This window comes from Bactrocera neohumeralis, chromosome 5, assembly GCF_024586455.1.
Source record: "Bactrocera neohumeralis isolate Rockhampton chromosome 5, APGP_CSIRO_Bneo_wtdbg2-racon-allhic-juicebox.fasta_v2, whole genome shotgun sequence".
Taxonomy (NCBI): domain Eukaryota; kingdom Metazoa; phylum Arthropoda; class Insecta; order Diptera; family Tephritidae; genus Bactrocera; species Bactrocera neohumeralis.
This window is the reverse complement of record NC_065922.1, coordinates 47,969,249-47,987,701: the sequence shown is the minus strand read 5'-3', so window position 1 is coordinate 47,987,701 and position 18,453 is coordinate 47,969,249.

The window sequence follows — 18,453 nt, the reverse complement described above, 5'->3', positions numbered from 1 at the left end:
ATAATCCCCCAGTTTGCTTCACTCTCCATCATGACACAGATTAAATTGTCGTTTATTGTGTCAACCAGGTTTTCCATGGAGGTGAGTTCTCGTTGCCATCACAAAAATTCAAAGAATCTGCCCTGATCTCACCTCCGCATAATAGGATGCTGATTGTCGTCGACATAAGGATCCCTCTCTTTCCTTGGCTGGGGCCCTCTATATTGGTAATTAGTCTGCTCAGTTGAAAGGTTGGTTTTCGCTGTCTTTCTGCGACGTGCTGGACTTGTGTTTTTATGCCTAGTCCTTTTTGTGTCCGAAGAACATCTGATGTCGTTTGCATACTTATTTCGACGGGTATGTGCTAATTTCTGAGCAATGGTAGCTCTTTTTTTTCTGTAGCGAGCTTGAGGTTGTGTGAGTCGAGCCATGCTTGTGTCCGTTTCATGTCGTCATTAAGCTTTCTTCGCACTTCTTCTGTGTCTCTTGCTGTAATTACTGCTGCAGTGTCGTCTGCGTAGCCAATTAAATACGATTTGTCGGTCATTTCGAGTTTTAGTATAGCGTCGTATCTGATGTTCCATAAGTCTGGGCCTAGAATGGATCCTTGTGCTGCTTTTTACGTGTCTACTCTCTGTCGAGATTCCTCTCTAGTTTGGTACGACAGTTTTCTGTTACTAAGGTATCTCCGCACCACACCTCCGGGGTAGTCTGGGGTAGTCGTAGTAGGGATAACCAAGTAGGCACTAAATATTATGCGATGGTCACTTGCTTAAAATAGTGGTTGTCATATGATTAGATCAAAATGAAATTGTACAACACTAATTGGCCCAAATACATATATTGTATTACAGTATGAACAGATTTTTAGATTCTAATGCTTGATATAACTGCCAGTCTTTATGCTGTAATGGAAAAGTATATGAGACGACCACAGTGAGAGCGTACGCACAATTTTGAAATTCCTATACAAATAATTCACTTGTATATGGCAACCCTACTGTTTTTTCTCGTCCACTTTATTATGTCACTTACGACTATACTAGATAACTGCGCAGTTAGTGATTTTTCTTTATCTATTTTAATTCACTCGCATTCGTTATATCCTTTGCTCGTGTATACTTTGTTGTCATTGAGATTTCTACTTCCTTTGTAACAATCTGTAATGGAAACAGTTAGAACAAGCGACATTGGTAAAAAAGCTCAAAGTCATATTGAATGTAAACAATGAATGAATCAGTGAGCATAAGATGACTGAGTTATTAGTAAGAACTTGAATTCCTTAATACTGAAGAACAAGACTGCACTTTGTGAATCAAAAGATAGAAGGAGGTGACAGTGGTGGTCAAGTATTTCAAATCATCATAATTCGATTCGAGTAAAGACTAAATAGTTATGTTGTAAAATATGAAATGTATCGTACTTAACATTTTGAATTTCATCTAGAATGGAATTAGACAGGTTAGACGATGATATTAACGACGCCAGCAATCATTCTTACGAATCGTAGTTTCCTCACAATTCCCCTGGGGAGCCTTATTCATTTTGTAGCTTCGAAAACCAATACTATATTTCACTAATAACGTATTAAGGTCTTCTAAAGATCTCCAGAAGGAAATTATGGATCCCAACAAATTTTCGTATATCAGTATTTTTATACTCTCGCACCATGTCGCTGTAGAGATAAAAATTTTACACACGAAACGGTTGTTCTGGACGACCTTCAACGAGAGTTAAAAGTAATCGAGACAGATACAGATTTAAATATATACACATATGTATGAATAAATGATCATGATGACGAGACTCCGCCCATTCTACATATAACGGTTTCGTTGCGAATTTCTAAAAAGGCGGTAAGTCACTGACAAAACTTGGTTCTAGGATGTCAGCGTATCCTTGAGTATAAGCTGTTTTTTAAGCCTAATAATAATATAAAAAATCTTGAATATATTTGAAAATTTCACATGCAAGTGATTGAGGTGATACGTTTCTCTTTAGTACGCAGGTATATGTCCTCCTTTTAGGCGTGTTTGATATCAAAGCATTAGCCAAAGTGTTTGGGTGATTTCGGAGTTTAGATATACTGTATATTGAATTCTGCTATCTTCTACTTCTTTCTTTACCATAGAAATACCAGGGTCTTTATGGATATTTTCAATACGCATGTACTATGGCGAACAAGTGATTGTTCTAAGCATTTTCGCTTGGAATCTTTGTATTATATTAATATCAGTTGCACAGGTCGTACCCCACAGTTGAATGCCATATATCCAAATCGGTTATATGACCGCATTGTATAAAAGCACTTCGTTGTCTAAGCTAAGTTTTGAGTTTTTATTTAAAACCTAATTTAAGTTTGTAGCTCTAATCTTCATTTATGTTATGGCTCACTAAAGCTGTGTCATCCGCAAAAGTTGATGTCAATATATTGTTAACTGTTGGAAGATCTGTTGTATATATGATGTATAGAGTTAGACCTAATCTGTCGTTCATCAGATATGAAATCTCCTACATTAACCATAAATTTTCCATTATTCAAATAAGACTGCAATGTTTTATATAATTCTAAAGTTACAATTTTTTTAATCTTATATAAAAGATTATCAAACGTCTCAGCTACGTCGAGAAATATAGCTGAACAGTGCTCTGTGCTCAAATGTTTTTCTTATTTCGTTAGTAACTTTATTTACTTGCTCCATCGTCCTATGTTTTTCACGAAAAGCGAATTGGTGGGTTGGTATTATACAATTTTCGTGGAGGAAAGGAGACAACCTTGATAGTAACACCTTTTCAAATATTTTAGAAAATCATGGAAGAAGGCTGGGTCTGTTGAGTCCTTCCCAGGTTTATCTACTTCTGCAACTTTTTTCAGGAAATTTTTATAGTATCCGAAACTAAGAATTGCATTGAAGAGCAAAGAGAGCACCATAGGTCGGTTATGATACTGTTAAAAAAAAGCAACAAAAAATTAATATTTTTCAAAAGTTATATTTTTTTATTCAAAGTAGTTTCCTTGTGCTTAAGTGTTTAAGGTAATTTTTTGGAATACTGTTGAGAATATCGGTCGTCGGGTTTTTTATAGCTAAAATGTCCTGAAACCAGTGTCCTTTCATGGGCAAATGAAGTTTTCCAAATAGGTAAAAATCACAGGGGGCCAGATCAGGTGAGTAGGGTGAGTGATTAATGGTTAATATGGAGTTTTTGTCAAAAAATCAGTGACATGCGTCGACCGATTCGTACCAATTTTTGCTCTTCGGTCAATTTGTGCGGAACAAACTTGGAGCACACCTTCCGTAGACCCAATTTATCTATGCGATGAATATCTATCAAAATGCGATGAATGGAGTCTTTGGTGATATTTAACTCCATTTCCATGTAACGCAAAGAAGATTTCGGCTCATTCTTAATAAATTCCTGCACTTTTTCAATTCAATATGGTTTTGGGGAATCACTGATTTTGGCCGGCCCGACTTCTGATCGTCTCAGAGGTCCTCATGACCTTCTTGTAATCGCTTAAACCACTCATGCACATTACTACGGGATAGGCACTGATCACCATAAACTTTTTTCATCATTTGAAATGTTTCAGTAAACGTTTTCCCAAGTTTAAAACAAAATTTAATATTTGCTCTTTGCATTTTACGACCGATGACCAAAAGCTACTGTCACTTTTTGATCGATAACATCGATTGTAGTTATCCAATTGTCTTAAAGTTTTTACGACATGTCAGCAAGAGATCAAGCTTTTTATTTCATATACCCACCAATAGGTGGCGCCACCAGAAACAGTTATATTTACATAGTTCGGTTTCTTTTGCGACAGACCTTGTATGATGATATGATAGTATTGCGAATTTGAGTTCATATAAAGCAAAATTATTTAAATAAATTAGCTGTAAACTTTCAAAATGTTGTAATATTTACAGAAAGTTTAAAAACACAAAACGTGTTTTGAAAACGTGTATGAAAAGTTCGAGGACTGAAGGAACAAATTTTAGAATAGTTTTAGTAAAAATTTATTACTAAAGAGAATATATTTTTAAACACTCTAACCCTATTTCCGCCCTTAATGGTTATATGGTATATAACAGGTCAACTACAAAGTCACCTTTGACTAAAACCAACGACGACTCGATGATTTAGAGATGTTCAAGCGTGGCTACATCTGTCTAATTAAAAGACGACGGCGATTGACAAGGAAGGAAAGCGACTATTACATGGCGTTGTTGGACAGTTAGAAGCACAAAATCACTATAATCAGTGTATGACCCTTGAAGGGAACTATGATGAATAAAAAACATAAAAACGAATTTTGTAAAAAAAAAAACGAATTTTGTGAAAAAAAACGAATTTTGTAAAAAAAATTGTTTTACTATGGTAGGTCGGGAACATTTCAAGCGACTTGTTAAATTCGACGATGCTTTGTATTGTCCGTTTTGGTGTGCGAATAATTCCGAGAAATTTTATTAAACGCTTTAAACCCATAACAAGTTATTATCTGGGATGGTGGTACCTTTTTAAGATTTAGAGCGCTGGAGCAACGCTACGTTTTTTTTTCAATTGGTCACCCAGTTCCCAGTCCACTTTCGATAAATGACAGTGTCGACTGAGCTGAAAAAAGTTATTTCTTGAAATTTCTATTTTTAACGCTCTCTTAAGGAAATTATGTCTTAGAAAATTGGCAAATTTCTCTACTCTGCAAAAATAACTTCTCTCCAATATTACTCGCTTGTATGTACGCTTCACATCTCGCATACACCACTAACGCCACCGTCTCATGGCGAAATATTGATACACTTCCGACTTGCTTTACTACTTCCTTGAGAATTAATTACAACATATTTATCACTTCCTTTATAATTTTGTTAAAATTATGTGAAAAATCTAATAAATTTTGTGTGTAATAGAAAAATGTAGCGAGCAGCTTAAATAATGATAACGTATAATTTATGTACTGCACAGCATACAGGGTGAGCTAATAATTTTGCTGCAAGTGCCGTGTATGTATATCCCTACATGTGCCCTTAAACATATTTATGCCAACAATATATTTTTCTGCTTGTTAGTCCGGTACATACATCAGGGTACAAAGGTCCAAAGTAGCAAGACAACACAGTGCGGCGAGTATATCCACGGTGCAGACCACCATGACGCCACCGCAGGTCGGGCCAATGTACCGTCTTTGTGCGCCAGCGACCAGCGTCGCTTTCATCGTTTAGTTGCCATCGCCATCGCCATCGCCAACGCAATTGCTAGTCGCTTCCTTTGGCGCGCTAAAAATTTGCGCAATGCATTTGCTTGGCTGCCAACAACAACAACAACAATAACAACTGCTACAAAATCAACTACGGTATGGTCTCTTAAAAACAATTTATGAAAGTAGTTATGGAATAGTGGCAGTTCGGAGAGAGTACTCGCACTCGCCCGCTCTGCGCGTTAAAGCACCAGGACACCGCCGTAGCGAAGCGTAGGAATCCTAAAAATTTAACAAAATGACCGACAACGCTATTCTATCGGCCATTAGGGGTGTTGAGCAGGCGCGGCGCCATAATGCTTTTGTTACTGTGTGTGTTGTTGTTGCTGGTTTCGCATGTGGTTGGCTACGCCGTATGGCGGTCGGTAAGGTGGCATGCAACGTGTGGATAATGTGGCAAAAGTGTTTGTGGCAATTTACTCGGTCGCTTTTCACTCATTCGCCACCCGACTCCCTCCCCGCGCTCCTGCGTCGGCTAACATTTGGCGCGTACTTTATGAGCCGTAAAGTTCCGCTAGAAATTTGGCGCGTACCAATTATGTGGTAATTAATTTAATTTGGTGCTGCTTTTGGGTTCTGTTGCATAAGCGTTACACATTTATTTTTAGCAACGAGCGTCTCTCACAAATACATACATACATCTACTATGCATATTAATGTGCTGCACTCTTCCTCATAAATATTGTCTGTATTTTGGGTTGGCGTTGCGACGAGCGGTAAACGATACTGTTCGCACAGTTAACTTAAACAGAACAAATGTGTGTTTAAATAACATTGCTACAGGAGTGTTCAATATATACATACAGGGTTTGTCCGGAAAGTAATAGCACTGATTTTGTTCCGTCGTGACTGTACTTCGGAGCGTGTCGCACCGACGTAGAGGGTAGTTCCTAGCTAACGAACGAGCGGCTGGTCAGTGGTCTCCGAGCACCTGGAGAGTCAGAACAAACATTTTCGCGCGACGGGTTTCTGTGAGTGGTGCAAGCCGAAAATGCAGCGCTCTTTAGAACAGTGGTACGCGATTAAATTCTGTGTAAAACTCGGTAAATCTGCGACAGAGACGTTTGATATGATCAAGTCTTCGATCTTTGAGTATGATTCCGAGACAAAGGGACAATCTTGCGAGTGACACACGCCGGCGTCTCCTCGCCCAAAATGGAAAGAATGACCAAATCCAAAGTGAAAATGATACTCATTTTCTTTTTTGACATCGAAGGCATCGTCTACTATGAATTTGTTCCTCCTGGACAAACCGTCAACGCCAAGTTTTACGTGGAAGTCCTTAAGAGACTCAAACGAAGGGTCAATCGGGTCCGACAAGTCATCGCAGAAGATTGGAAGTTGCATCACGACAACACCCGGGCTCACATCGTATTTTTTGTGAACAGCTACCTAACCAAGGCCGGTATCTCAAGGCTTCCTCAGCCCAGATGTGGCCCGCCGGACTTTTTTTGTTTTCTTGCCTGAACAGGCCGTTGAAAGGCAAGCATTTTGAGACGACAGAGGGGATTCAAGCAGCATTCACCTCGGCTCTCAAGGCTATTCTGGAGAATGCCTTCCGTGATGCCTACAATGCTTGGAAATCGCGCTGGCAACGCTGCATCGACACAGAAGGAGCCTATTTTGAAAGTTTTTTTTAAAGAATTTTAACGATTGCTTCAAGATTTTTTTTTAAATCGTCTGTGTCCTATTACTTTCCGGTCAATCCCTGTATAGAAATCGAAAAGAATTTATAATATCAAACCCGTATGTTACAGAAGTGTGTGGTTTAATATTTGCTCGGAACTTTAACGATATCTCGACTAGGTTAAAGAAGCAAACACGTTAACCTTGTTTGCATCGAACCCATAATACTTTTCACAAACACAATATATTTTTTGGAACAGAAATTTGATTCTCATCGTTCAGTTTGTATGCCAGCTATGTGCTATAGGCGGTTCCGACAAATGAGAAGTTTTTTTGCGGAGAAATAGACATGTGCTAAATTGCAGTTCGATATCTCAAAAACTGATATATAAACCCAGACAGTCGGATTGATAGACAGACTGACGTGGTCGGTCGAGTAGTTCTCGATATAAAAATTATATTTTCCAGTGCATACAACGGAACTTTAATCCGCTAAGCCCAACCTATTCCCAACTCAAGACTCTCCCACGGAACCAACGGTTAGGTATTACTTCGTGGGAGGGACAAGACATTTAAGTCTCCTCTATTGTGCGGACTGACGCACGCCTAATCTGTTGAAAAAGTCTCAGTTTGTCATTAGGGGTCATTAGCCGTTTCTCAGTCGACTGACACATGAGTGTCGTAAAATTATCGTCCGTAAAACCATCAACGAGTGCCGTTTTTGGTTTTTCCGTCTGTCTATTCACGAGTGGACGTATTTGAAAAGCGATGCTCTGCAAGAAAATAATACGTTTGATGTTCAGAGTTATATCCATTGCCGGTATCTAGATTGCTTTATAGTCTGTATATGAGCATTATACATTTTGTTTGCTTTACGGGAAGTATACAATTTTATTTGGAATCAATAAAGCACCCATGTCTACTGTTCTCCCAAGTCTGTTTAGTGCTCAGCCAGTTCCAGACTTCCAGAAGAGAACCATTGGCGTAGACCATTTAAGAACTCATTGCATTTGTTTCTTTGGTCGAATAATTATTTAGCCACAACTACCACCATGAGGTCGTCGGCATATGCTATTAGTTTCATGTCTGTCGGTTGCTGTCTTCTTAGCTCACCGTCATACACGAGGTTTCTTCGAGATAGAATAGCTCTTGGTGCCTTCGTCTGTATCAAAAATCAGCCTTCTGTTTTTAAAATAACTCTTTATAATGTTTATGCTATATTCAGTAGTAGTCCGGCGCGTTTTCATCCAGGGATTGGATTATGTGTGCCCATTTTGCCGTGTTGAAAGGATTCTTGATAACCAGGGAAGTCAACGCGTAGTACTTTTTTGTGCCACCTTTCCATCTTTTACCATTAACCGCACATTTCGCAGTATCGATATCTTCTCGTAGTGCGTCAATAGCAGATATCTTTTTTATAAAGCCGTATTGACACTCTAATAATCCGCTGGCTTCCTGGATTGCAAACTATAAGCGGGTCCGTATTATATTTAAGTACACTTTACCCATTGTGTCAAGCATATGCAGAGGTCGGAATGATGAATGTTCTTCAGGTGGTTTCTTTGGTTTTAGAAGCAGAACCAAACGATGTACTTCCGACGAGTCCCCTCTTCTTTTATACAAGCTTTTGTACATTTTAGCGAATAGTTGATGTTTTCAGCTTATAACTTCCTTCAGGGCTCTGCTGGGTATGTTATCCAATACATGAGCTTTAGAGTTTTTGATTTTGTTTGCCATGGGCAATAGGTCTTCTTCCGTGACTAACGGGGGTGACTATGCAGTTGTGCTTCGTCGCTTGGCATAGAAAATCCGGTGCTGTTTTGGGAATAATGTTTCGACGACTTTTTCCATAAAATATACATCTTTAGGTTGCTGCTGCTTATTTTTAAACCTCGACAAATAGATTTTGTACCAGTTCCGATAAGGGTCAAATTTTGCTTCTTCACAGAGTTTCTCAAAACATGATTTTTTGCTACGGGTAATTGCCGACTTCAGCAACTTTTTGTGACTTTTCTATTTTTACTCCCCTCTAAAAATATGACTGACAGTTCAATTAGTTCTCGATTGTCATGACCGACTAATTTTTAAGCAATCCAAATTGAGTTTTCGAAAATATCGAAATATTCGAAATTATGCTGTATATTTGCAAAAATAAATAGTGTGAACATTTGGACCGTATGAAGAAAGAAATCGTCTAGAAGCAGCAATCTTTGGTTAAAAAGAGAGGAATTATGTTAGGAGAAATTTGTTATTAGAATAACATTATATCAAATACATCGATAGTAATTCGCCAGAAGCTATACAAGTTTGGTTGGGAAGTTTTTATGCATCCATCTTATACTCCGGACACGGAAAGTGATTAATTTCTTTGGCTGAAAAGTAATCGCTGCGCATCTACTTTTGCCGAGTCTTATAACGTAATTTCCATTACTATATTTACGACTATTTATCATAATCTTTGTAGTAAAATTATTATTTATTAATAATTCGAGACGGTATGTTATTATTGTATTACCGAGCTCAGGTATTCTTATTTGTGTGTTGATCACTAATGATTTTCTTCTGCACTTCCGTGTACTGGAAAGGTCATTTCTTGAACGCATAATGACTTGAAGCTAACGGAAAATGAGATACACATAAGGAGAATGTGTGTAATAAAGAGTCAACATTATTATAGCTGTGTATGTTCATGAATATATTAACATAATATTCTGCTCACTAACGTGTTCCTACTTGGCCACCAACGCCAACTGCAGCCTCTTTGCCGAGGTGAATGAATGTCGCCACGCAATTCTTCGACTTGGGCATCTAGTGTGTATGTGTGTGGGAGGCAATTGAGGTGCGATGAAGAGGACAGCTGAAATGAGGAGTAATAATGAGTGAAAAAGGCAAAACAAAAAGCTCGTAGGTGCCAGAAAACGAGGCAAGAAAGGCAAGCAGCAGATGGACGTTGCCCGATGAGCAGGCGCAGTCAGAGTTGGAGTTTAATTAACACGCTGTCGTTAAGGTTGAGGCTTGGCGTTGAGATTGCGACTGTTGCCTTTGGGCAGGCATTAATTTCACACGTCTCTACACGAGTTAATACTTCAGTGATGACAAGGAAAGCGGAAAATTGCCTTAAATATATATTTATATTACACATGCACTGAATACATACATGTAGCCAAATGACAAATACAGACGCTCTTTGGTGGATAAACATGCGTGGAAAAGCAAATATTTAGCAAAAGTGCGAATGTGTTGAGTACTTTACGCAACTCAAAGGCGCACAAAAATTAAGAAAATAGCGGTGTTTGACTTTAAAATGTGAAGTGGTGCGAACATTAATGTGGTAGGGTTGCCACGTAGGTTTCCTACTTTATTAAATAAAAAACTTTGAAAAGGGGAATGTTTACCAACATTTGAAAGAACATTCTTTGACATTTATTTGTAGAAGATTGATTGTCTTTTTGAAATCTTGGCCGCGGCTACGTCCCAGATGGTTCATCCGTTGAATTCAATTTTCGATGACTCGTTCGATCATTTCGACTGGTAAACTTTACATATTCCTACATGAAAAAAGTCTAACCAATCATCGCCGAGATCACGACCTTCAATTTCAGACAACAAATAGTCGGTTATCATGGCATGGTAAAGATTACGTTCCCACTGTCATCATTTTTGAAGAAATATGGACCGATAATTCCACCGTATCCAAATATTTGTTTTTTCTGGATGAAATGGCAGCAGTTGAATCTCTTCTCTTTGCCTCTCCTCCCAAATATGGCAGTTTTGCCCGCTTACATGGGCATTGAGCTCGAAATGAGCCTCATCGCTGAACAAAATTTTACTCGAAAACATCGGATCTTTATGGAATTTTTGAAGAGCCCATAGAGCAAAGCGGTGTCGCTTGGGAAAGGTGAATGCTGGATCTCAAGATGGGTGTTAGTGTTACGAAAAGCAATGTCCGTTGGGCCTTTTTAGGAATTCAAGATGTTGGTCGGTAGGTAGGAGTGCAGCACCTTGGGGCTCAATTTTTGATAAACTACCGTAAGACCTGTAAATTTTGATATCATTTTTCACTACCCCTTTGGTGTCCGTAATTAAACTAATTATCTCTGCTATGTTTTCTTTAAAGATAAACATTCAAGATTTGGTAGCTGTTGGATTCCAGCAGTTCAATGTCGGTTTTGTGATAGAACTGGGTACTCACAGAGGATGTGTAGAAGCTGTTTTTTTACGGACTTCGTGTTTGTAGCTACAGCAAGTTTATGGGACATTCTCAGTGTTAATGCATATTCTCTAAATGACCAATTCCCCGTTAGGGTAACTTCAAGTTTGTAAATATTTTCCTTGGAGCTATTTAATAAGTACTTAGTTCTTGTTTTTTTCATATTTTGGCCATGTTTGTTTCGCTCTCCTGTATTTCGTTACAGATTTTCTTCTACTCTGAGTTAATTCTTCAAATTATGTAACGGAAACGGTGTATCTTCGCCAATGATTCATCTAAAGTGGCTGCTAACTTGACCAACTAGTATAATTTTTCGTTGCCGAAAATGCTTTTGAGATCTGAAACCCAAATCAAAGCCTTCCTACATTTGAATACAAGCTGGAATTAATTTTGGTGACGACAAGGCTAGTTGTGCCTTGTGCAGACTACGTATATGGTAGCTCTCTCTATCCTCCCGTAGTTATTCAGTATGGCTTTTCAGTGCCGAGTACTACTGCTTGGAAAATACTAGCTGAGTTTGGTAGGCAAATAGAGAGAGAGAGGGAGATATATATGTATATCAAGGTCATGGAAATTACTTTCGTTTCTGCATTCGTCATTTAAAATTGTGTCGCCTTTTAATAAAATAATTTTCCATTTACCCAAATTAGATAAGAATGTGAAGCCTGCTAGCCAAGGAAGTGATTTCGCTCAATGAATGCTACATACAGAAAGCTCTTTCATATTACTTTCTATGGAGAACAACCCTTTGAAAAAAATCTATTCTGTTTTAGATTAAAAAATCGAATTTCCGGGCATATTTTACTATTTCTTTTTCTAGTACCTTCATTTTGGATACTAAAGAAGCCTAAATAATAAAGAAGTCATAACATTGTATTTGTTTTGTAAAGATGAGCAAAAGTCACTATAATTGCTGGGCAGTGAAAGTATTGATGGACCTCTTCATAGTTAGATGGATTGGTTTGACGTTTAGAATTGCCCGCTACTTGTATATTCTTCACTATTTAATTAGGATCTAACTGGACAACTTTCTATACGACTGAAAGTTCCATTGTTTCATTTACATATTAATTTTCATCAGTGAACTTTTAGCTTGATTCGAAAATTATATTTCACCTGATTTGACGGTTAAAACAATCTCTGATACTATATAATTCAAATTATATTTCCAGTTTATTGACTAAAACTTCTATCGTTTTTTCGACTTTATTATGTAGTTTCATGTCGAAAATACCGCATACTCATAAATCATATTCTCTCAAGTAACGGCCATGGATGAGAACGTTCGCGTACTTTGAGGTTCTTTGAATTGAAGTCGAAAGCTTTTCAACATTTTTTTTAGGACTCAGTCACTCATACATAACATTCAGGACCGTGTTTGCTGTCGTTTATGGACACATGATTCGTTTATCCACTAAAAAGAATACCTTTCTTTCGTATTTCGAAATTATGATTTATTAATATCGAAACGATTAAATTTAACATTATTTAAAAAAAAAACCGATGTGGTGAATAAAAAATGGTCGAACAGCGCGAATCCGTGCGATCGTGGTATCGAAAAAGAGGCCGGACCGCTCGCCGTTCATCCTTTTGTTGATGTTGGTGTGATGTGTTGACCAGCTGTGGGATCTGACATTGTGGTATCATTGCGGATGTTGTATAGTGTTGGTGTGTGGTGTAGTAATGTGAAATGTGAGTTGTTGTTTTTGAGATGGTGAATACGTTATGCCAGTGCTGTGCGGCTGAATAATGTTGTTTGCTGAGCTTGTAACAGAACTAATGGCATGGCTAGATAAGATAAATATACGAGGACCGTGATCTTAGTATTATGCCCAATGGCAGGACTAAGTATGTACAAGTAGTTATATTGTATAAGGTATTCGACGTTTGCAAAAACTTTCGTGGCAAATTTAATGTATCCTGTTTAGGGTATAATAATATAAACTATAATTGATCAACATTTTTTTTTTTAATTTTCTAATTTTTTACCTAACCCTTTTCCAACGAACCATGGCAACAACAGCACTAAATTTACTGCACCTTGAGTGTATTGTTGGCACTCAACAATGCATTTTTATGCGACACAATAACATATACGCACACATAAAAATATCTTTTACGGCAGCTATGTAATCACGAGTGTAGTCATTAAAGTATCCAATGTTCACATTTTAAGAAGAACATATTTTTAACGTCAACAAAAATAAACAAACCTGTAAACAAGTCACCCCCTAAGCTGCTAAACAAACTTTAAAGTATACTTCAACTGACACGCAGACGCACACATATGCACACAAGTATAAAAGCACGAGCACACTTTCAGGACAAGTCAGTCGCGTTAACAAGCAAGCGGCAGCCAGCCATTCAGGCGACAAAGCCGCGTTTTTTGTGCGCAGACCACTTCATTTTAGGGCAGGCAGCACATCAGCGCCATTCAGTAGACGCGTCTTGCTTAAATGCGCACATGTGTGTGAAAACAAAATATATGTCTGTACGTGTGCGTTGTTGTGCTTGTCTCCAAGTCTTCATGCAGTTTATTTTTGTTGTCAACTTGTCAGCATCGCTGACATTCTACCACCATACATGCAGACGCTCTTACACGCCTCCACCGCCACCCCTCCGTACGTTCAACGCCCTCGACTCGCTTTCACAGCCATCTTTGGCTTTGCCACTTACACATATACATATGCACACAATCATGTATGTGCATTGTGTTCCTATTCTCGTCATCTTCGTCGTCGGTCGTTGTCTCATATGCCGCTTTTGTTGGCCATGTTGTTCCTCATTGCCTTTAACGGCACTGCGTTTACCGTGCTTTTAATGAGTATTGCATAAATCCGTTGAAGCTGAAGTTACACGCCTTACATATGCTCACAAACAAGCTTGAAAATCACAAGCCGCCACACACATATAACTTACTCACCTGCATTTGCTTGTTGGCGCACACAGAGGCACCTGTGTTTAAACTCAGACACACACACACATACAATTTGCTGTTGACGGCTAAGTACGCTGTAATTATAAGAAAAGGTTTTAATAAAGCAACAGAAACCACTTTAACACGCTCTTATCGCCGCCTCACAGCCTTAAAAGTATTGTAGCCACATATACATATACATATATGTTCATACACATATGTAAAGATGTTGTTGTTTATTCGTTTGTCTGCATTCATATGCTTGACGGGCTTGTACACGACACGGCACCTGATTTCATTGTAATTAAATTCTTTCCTTTGTTTTTCTCCTCACAAAGTGCTCATCTCAAGTGCATATGTGAGGCGATTTGTCTTTTTTTCGACTTTTTGTGCATATAAATAATTCGGATTTACTGGGCGCGAACAATTTTCTCCTCAAAGACCATTGCAAATGCTGAAAATGAGTTGTAATTAACGCTCAGAAAAATTGTAAATGAAAAAATATACATGTAATAAAGTCAAAGGCTTTTAATTGATGATTGCTGAAATACGAATTGTCTGCTGAGCAGTGAATTAAAGGCGAGTTGTTAAAAAAATCGGCGTTAAGGTCGCTTACCCACAAAACTTGATTTTGCGTTTTTTTAGTCACTGCAGGTAATCTTTTAGAATTATACATACATATAGGACTATTATAATATCCAATGAAAATTCGTAAAAATTGTTAAAACAACAAAATTAATTAATAGCGAGTTATTCACTATTTCTTTAGATACTACTTATTAAGAACAGCCCTCACTTGGAAGAACAAATTTTTTGTAGATTATAGTGTTTCCTTGGAAAATAAACAATTTCAAATTTCGTGTAGATATCTTTTTATATACCACAAAAAGTTTTCCATATAAGAACTTCATTTTGTTCCTTTATGAAGGGTGATAATTTCGAGGCGCCCTACTTTTTTTATAGTAAAAATACAGAAACTTCAACTTTAATGGGAATATTTATTTTCATTCGGAAGAATATTCTTTGCATTTATTTTTGAAAATTACCTCCCACCGTCCGTTGAGTCCAATTTTCGATGACTCGGTCGAGCTGTTTGACAAGTAACTGGCAAATTACGCGCGTGGTGTTTTCCTCCAAGGCCTGAATCGAAGCGAGATGAATTTGATCCAACATACTTTAGACTTCATATCCCCACAATGTCTTCCAAGCATCAAATACCTGTAGTCGATTATCATGGCGCGATAACGGCCGCCATAAACGATTACGTTCTCATCGGCATCATTTTTGAAGAAATATGATTCGGTGACATCACCGGCCCACAAATTATACCAAACCGTTATTTTTTCTGAATGAAATGACAGCTCTTAAAGGTGCTCTTCGCCCAAAATGCGGCAATTTTGCTTGTTGACGTATCCATTAAGTCAACCCTGAACCAAATTTTGTTTAAAAACGTCGGATCTTCTTGGAACTTTTCAAGCGCCCATATAGCGAAGCAACGTCGCTTGGGAAGGTCGAGCGTCTTCAGATCTTGTGCATTCTATTCTATTCGGTCGAATATTATCCAATAATGAATGCTGGGTCTCAAGATGAGTAGTAAAATTATGTTGACCATAAGTTGAGCGAAGCGCCCGAAACACATTCTTTACAGAACTTGTATTTTCGTAATAAAGTTGAACGATTTGTAAAGTTGTTCAGGCGTAAGTCTTTCCATGATGAAATGCCAAACAATTCTGAACCAGTATAACATGACAGCTTGACACGACCCATGCGTTATCTGCCATAAATGCCATTGTGACACCCGTTGTGGTGACTCACGATTGTAAAAAAATTACGATTTTTCAGGCAACGGGAAGTCTAGAAAGTCATTGTACAAAGAAATGTACGAAAAATAAGCAAAAAGAAGCAGTACAGTAGAATAATTTGTCCTCAAGTTCGAGCAAAATTAAAAAAAATTAGAAAAAGGCGTTTCAAGATTGAACTGATTGAGCAGAGTGGCTACACATTAGACGACAGACACTCAAATAATTTTTGAAACATTTATTTGCAATTTTTGCTACATTTATTTTATAAAGGTCGATTATGTTTAAACACATTATCGAAATGATTTTTTCGAAATAGTTTTAAAATGTTGTTGAAATATTCGCATGTGTACACTCGCTGATAATATTAATGGTTTTATAAAAAAAATCCTCTTAAGTGCGATAAATCTTTAAATAAATAGCCAGAAACAAAAATTCTACCTTTATCCAAGTTTGACGATGTGTATGGGATCGCCCACATTTAGTTGAAAACCCATATTTCGGGACTTGCTTGTCCGACTTTAACCAAATTCGGCAGGAAACATTCTTTCAAGTATCAGTTTATATATTGGAATAAAGCTTTGCGCAAATAGTGCCCTTAAAGTATGCCATATTAAATCTAAAAAATTTCAAATTCGGAATTTAACTATTCAAGCCCAAAATATTCCGGAAATGTGGACCCCAGAGCATATGGCTGACTTTTTTCATAATGCCAATGTGGGAGATATTTTATTGGATTTAGGAGATAATTCTTTCTTGGTTATGTCTGCTTAGCTCCCTTACACCTATTAGAAAGAACTTCCGGTTGACTTTATACAACACATATCGGTCAATATGCGGGTTATCTTCATAAAATTGAGTAATAGCATTGACAGACGGCAGCGTTAAACCAGATTAATTGCATTTTTCGGGATTAATTCAGTAGTTACCACAGCTAACTCCGTTGCTGAATCCAAAAATAACTCTCAAAATTTTAGGGAGTTTGTGAGATTTTCGTTGGCAACATTGTTAAAACTGGCCAATTTTCATCTATTGTGAATGAAATACAAGCAACCCTGACAGCTGTTTATCAAATTCTCAATATAATATCAATAAAACTTCTATGTTATGATGCAGTTTTAAAAATAATGTGTTGATATGCTTTTGTAATAAAAAATGGTTTGGTAAAAATTGGTCGGCTAACAACCGTAATGTTTATCTTCTATCAATTTTCATTGAAAATATTATAAAAAGGACAATGAGCTGTTTATGAGAGTTTCAAACTCGCATAGCTGCCGTATGTCACCTACATATTTGGATCTGATTAAGTGCGCAGTTAATCCGGATTAACGCTGCCGTCTGTCAAGGTTATAAGCGTATTTTTATATTAGTCATGAACCTTTCTGTGTAAAATGCATAAAATCGAGTTGAAACCCCAATAAAATTAATTTTAAGATTTTCTAACATACAGCTGACTTTACAGCTTATATATATCAATATGTGGAGGCATGTTTATGAAAAACAGAGAGCATTTTTTTGGTAATGATATGTCGTAATGCCAAAATTTGATTAAAGCGGATAAATACTACCACTAGGTATAATATTGATTTTGAACTTTTGGTTGACTTTATTGTTTTCAAACTTAAGTGGAAATATAACGCTTAATAGACTTTAGCTTAATACCGAAAAAAATATGAAATTGGTCTACGTATTTCCCCAGCCGCCATATACTACACATATAATGATTTCTGTCCTTTCAGCAGACCTAGCTCCCAATATGTGGAGACAATATACTGTCAGTACTGATTTCCTACTTTGCAGCTGATTTTAAACAATTTATGTTGCTCAAGATGTAAGTTATTTCAATGCATTTAAGTGGACAAGTTTTCTTAAGGAGTGTAAAACTATATTTATGCTTCAGCACTGAATATGGTTTAAAGCCTAATGTAATGAATTGTGGTCCCCTGGTTGATACTGTATATGCAATTTAGCGAATTCGGTTGAGTTTACCACAATGAGCAAAAAAGCATTAAGACTTTGTTCATAATTTCAAAATACTTAATTTATTTTTCACAACCATATGCCGTCTTTTTAAAAGTAATCCACCTTTGCCCAACATACTAGTGTCAATGTTTGTTTCAAATACCCGAAATAGTTGTTAAAGCCAATTTCCGGAATAGCCTTCAATGCGCGTTGTGACTCACGTTTAATATCTTTAATTGACTCAAAATGATTTCTCCGGAGCGGTCGTTTGAGTTGACTGAATAGCCAAAAGTCACACGGAGCTAAATCAGGCCAAAACGGTGGTTGCGGCACAATATTGGTTCAGAATTTGGCGAAAAACTCACGAAGAATCAATGCAGTATGCGTTGGCGCGTTATTGTAGAGCAAACACTCAAATAGTATTCCTTGTTGACAGTTTGACCGGTAGGAAGAAATTCGGAATGCACCAAACATTGATAATCCAAGAAAACTGTCAACAACCTTGATTTTTGATCTGCTTTGACGAAGTTTTTTCGGCTTTCATCTTTCACCTTTGCCACGTTATTCGGCCGACTGTCTGTTCCCGCTCGTAAGCATAGATCCAAGACTCATCGCCAATAATACGGTTCCTGGTAAAGCATTGTTTCACAGACGTAAATGTGACCCCGTTTTTCGAAAAGATTTTAGTGATTTTGGAACCAAT